This window comes from Cyprinodon tularosa, unplaced genomic scaffold (genome assembly GCF_016077235.1).
Source record: "Cyprinodon tularosa strain WSP-4 unplaced genomic scaffold, ASM1607723v1 ctg309, whole genome shotgun sequence".
NCBI lineage: Eukaryota > Metazoa > Chordata > Actinopteri > Cyprinodontiformes > Cyprinodontidae > Cyprinodon > Cyprinodon tularosa.
In genome coordinates, this window is record NW_024039018.1 from 912501 (window position 1) to 917500 (window position 5000).

A 5000-nucleotide genomic window follows, 5' to 3' on the forward strand; every position below is an offset into this window, starting at 1 on the left:
CACATGCATGTCCAGATGTAAGGATGGCTGTTAATCTGTCCCCAGTTGGACGGAACTGGCCGCAGGTTCTGATCCGTTTGCTTTGGCACCTGTTGTGATCGGTTCTATAAGCACAGAGTGAACGGACCTTTCAGAGATTTACGGGTCAGAACTCTTTATTATTTACATATTGAGCGCCATAAATGTGTTTACAGGTTCTGGTTCTGACCATCCTCTGGCCCAAAGTCTTGCCATTTTGTGCTTTTTTTTTTTTTTTGACCCATCTGATCTCATATTTGCTCTCTTTGGGTCATATTGCCTAAGTCCACTGTCGCCACATGCTTGCCCAGAACCATTAGCTTCCGTGTTTTGGATCAGAATGGGTCAGTGATGCCGTCTTTCTCGTTCAGGGATAAATTGGGTCGGTTCTTCTTGTTAAATGACGTTTGTTCTTAGATAAATGAACCACTGACTTAACCAGGTCATGGTTTCAGATGTGGTTCTGGTTCTGCTGGAGGTTTTCCTGTCCACTGTGACCACATGCATGTCCAGATGTAAGGATGGCTGTTAATCTGTCCCCAGTTGGACGGAACTGGCTGCAGGTTCTGATCCGTTTGCTTTGGCACCTGTTGTGGATCGGTTCTATAAGCTCAGAGTAAACGGACCTTTCAGAGCTTTATGGGTCAGAACTTTTTAGTTTATTATCTACATATTGAGCGCCATAAATGTGTTTACAGGTTCTGGTTCTGACCATTCTCTGGCCCAAAGTCTTGCCACTTTGTGTATTTTTTTTGTTTTTTGTTTTTTTGACCCATCTGATCTCATATTTGCTCTCTTTGGGTCCTATTGCCTAAGTCCACTGTCGCCACGTGCTTGCCCAGAACCATTACCTTCCTTGTTTTGGATCAGAATGGGTCATTGATGCCGTCTTTCTCGTTCAGGGATAAATTGGGTCGGTTCTTCTTGTTAAATGACGTTTGTTCTTAGATAAATTAATCACTGACTTAACCAGGTCATGGTTTCAGATGTGGTTCTGGTTCTGTGGTGGCCCATTCTTGTTTTGACTCCTCCCTTCCCTTTATTCTTCTGCCTCCAGCTTTTTTTTCTGTGAGTCAGCTGCTGCTCTCCGTACTTTATGAGAAAACTGCTCCAAAACCTTTAAATTCTCAGGAAAAAGCTGAACATGACGTTTTCTTCCCACATTTTTTCGTCTTTGATTATTTGAGACTTTTTTCTTCCTGTTTCCATCTGAACCAGTTTCTTAGTGTTTATCCCTCCTCTCTGTCTCTGTTCTGTGGGTTGTCTGGGCATCACTTCCTTCCTTTTTTGGTATTTTCTGGTTTTCTTCTCATATGTTCCTTTCATTCCCTCTGTATTTATTTTAGTAATTAGCCTGCTCTACACTATATCAGATTCCCTTTAAGGTGATGCTTATCTCTTTAACACTTTAATAGGTATCTCACTGTTTTCACAGCTATTCTTTTAATCAACTCGTTTATTTGCTGCTTTTTTCTTAATTTTTGCCACTCAAACTCGCATAGTTGTTTTACGTTCTCATATTCAATATCCTACAAATTATTACATGTGTTATATCAAGTTATTTTTAGTTTTTATTCTGTAGGTAACTCTTATTCCATTTCAATTACATTTGTCTTTTTTTATCATTATTATGATATTTTACAGGATTTTTTGTAAATGCTTATTTCTTCTAAGCAAACTCTGTAACTAATGTTTAATTGAAATCAGTACAAGCTCTATTAATGGACAACAGTGCCCCCTAGCGGGATTATATTGCATCTACGTTCTCATAACGACTAATAAAATGTCTGTGTCTGTTTTACTAATGTAATCTAATCCTAAAAGCAAATAAAAACAGAAACTACTCTATGTTTTGGGGGAAATTATTTAAGAAAATCAGTTCCTATGGAAAAGTCCAGGTTCCTATTTGTAGTTTTTTTTTTTTTTTTTTATTACCATAAAGAGTGTGTTGGATAACCTGCCCTAACTCCTGACCCCTCCATCACTATTTAGTGGACTTTATTTTGCCCTCAGTTAACAGTCCGCTCAGACAGATGTTCACTACTTTTCGCTCCCCGGCTTCTTGCTGTCTTTGTTCTCTGTTCCCAAAAAAGAATCCCATGATGCTTTGAAAGGAGAGCTCTCACAAAGCGTTCTAGAACATATCTGCTTGTCTAGTGACCATCGATGTTCACTATTTTTCAAGGTGCATTGTGGGTTATTTTGTGGGGGTTAGGACGGACATTCAGACAACCTATGTCTGCAGTATTTTCAGCGTTTCCCTAAAATATTCACGGTTTCCTTCTCACAGATTTTAGTCAATAAAATTTTTGATGAAAGAAAAAGCAGATAAAAAAACAATAATCGCCCTAAGTAGACAAACACATTTAAATTATTCCTATTTTTCAATGAACAGGCCTGTTGCTACATGTTTAAATTCTCCTTTCAGAATTTTTTTTTTTTATTGAAGTTGGACAGCTGGTTCCAGCTATGAGACAAAGACAGTTTTTTTAGTTTTATTTTGCGCCAGTCTGCGTCGGTGCTGCATGATTCTGCATGGATCTGTTCATGGATCATTGAGACAAAGCTCAGAAATAACCCTGCAGAGGAGCTGCAGCTCCTGCAGGAACAGATGGCTGAAATATCTGTTAATCTGCACGCCAAGCAGCTTTTCCTGGTGAAAGGATTACAGCTACGCCGTAGCATAGGCATGCTCATGCATGTGGACACATGCTGTAACACACACATTAATGACAGAAACTTTTATGTCATTTTATTTTATTTGGATATTTTGTAAAGTAAAAGGGAAATATTTATCAGGAATAAAAGTCCTAAAAGTGCATCTTTAGCATTCATTGCCTCTGAATACAACTGGAATCCATGTAGTGTTCATCTGATGCTTTACACCCAGCATGATCATTTGCTCTACTTCTTGTTGGTTGGTCACATCAAATGGCCTCGCTGGGAACAGAACCAGCCACTCTATCCGGATCAATCTGAAAGCAGCAGAACATGCAGGGAAACATTTATAGTTATTTCAAGAACCATTTAGATCAGATCAGAGGTTATTTCAGGTTGAAACATCAAATTGATAATAAAAAACCCCACAAATACATCAAAAACAGGAACTCCTAAGATCACTGCAGAGATGGAAGGTGCGACACTAACGGCAGTTTCAGGCAGAAAACCGGTTTTGATTTAACATTCATTGACGGTTATCCTGAGCTATCATTACAGTTATGCTGCTATAGGCTTAGACTGCTGGAGGACATAGGGACCCATTTTCATCATTCTGCTTCATTCTATCTCTATTCTCCCACTCTGCAGAATCTGTTATATAAATATCAGCTGTTCTGTTTCAGTCAACACCTTTAGATGTTTGAGCTCTGCCTATTTTTCAGTGTAGTCCTGTTTCTCTGATTGTGTCTAACTGTATGTGCTCTCTTTGTCCTCTGACATGGGAGCTGGCTGTGAGCTCGTCTGCCTGGCTGTGTGTTTCCTGGACGGGGCCGCCTGTGGAGCTGGTGTCCTTGAACCCTAGTCGGCTCGGCAGATGGCCGCTCACACTAAACCTGGTTCTGCTGGAGGTTTCTTCATGTTAAAAGGGAGTTTTTCCTCTCCACTGTCGCTGTAAGTATGTTTGGTGTGAGTGATTGCCTTCTGGTCAATGACTCCATGCAATCAGCTGCTTTTCCTTAGATAGAAAACTTTGAATCAATCTGACTGACTGATCAGGTGAACTGTAAAGTGCCTAAAGATGACATGTGTTGTGAATTGGCGCTATAGAAATAAACGGAAATAAAAACTGAGTTGACCACCATGGTTCTGGAGAACAATGATCTAGAGCTCACCAGCAATTTTTTTTTTTTTTTTTTGTGGTGGCCTAGTCAAAGTAAGTCGCATTTCTCTTACAGAGTGGATCCAAACTCCTCCGCAGCGATGAGAGTTAGCAGAACCTCCAGAAGGGGCACAGGGTGGAGCAGTCCTCAGGCTCAGGAGATGAGAACTTCTATACAGCCGCTGTCCGCTTGTTTTTGATCCAGTTTTTCCTATTACCAATTATAACTGTGGTTTCAAATATATATTTTTATTCAGGTTATTTTAGTCTTATGTAAAAAGCTCTTAATCTAATCTAAAACATTTAGGTTAGGCCATAAAAGAGGATATATTTAAGGATGTAAACATTACCACTCTTATTTACACAACATCTATGAAGTGAAAGAACACAAAAAAACTCAGATCAAAAGTTTACTTTTTTTATTACTATTTTGTCTTGATTTTATCATTTTTCGTTGCGTTACGCTTAAAGCTGAATTCCTTACACTTCGTCAAATGTTAATGAAAAAAGAAACATGTGAATCAACAGCTTGTTCAAGTATATTTGGGATTGGACACTGGATAAAAGTTTTATACTTTATGCCCAACTGACTAAAGCATGTACAGCTAAAAGGTTTTAACAGACTTTCAACAGATGCCAAAAGATTTATTGTTTGATCATTTTAGAGAAAAAAAAAAAGTCAAATTAAGATGAATTTACCTTCCACTTTGTTCAAATTTATTTCCTCATGAATTCAAGACTTTTGATCAGAAAATGTTCTTTACAATAAAGTCTGATATAATTCATGGCCTTTCTTCCATTTATTTAATCTAGTTTTAATTTATTTATTCAACTTTTATGTTAGATTTGAAAAAATCTAACTCTAAACAGGAAAAAAAAAAAAATGCACGGAAGTCCATCTCCAAAAACTAAGACCTCATAATGGCCCTGTTCGAATTCATGGGATGCGTCCTTAGAAGGCCAGATTGGAAGGACTGTGATTAGAGGAAAGGTTACTTGGCGCCGAACAGTGGTGAAAATTGGAAGTGCAGTTTAATATGATACATGTTATCAACCCTCCAGACCACTCAGGTCTTCTGGCTCCAGCCTGCTCTGCAGACCTAGAACCAGAACTAAACATGGAGAAGCAGCATTTAGTTCCTATGCTCCACTTATCTGGAACAAA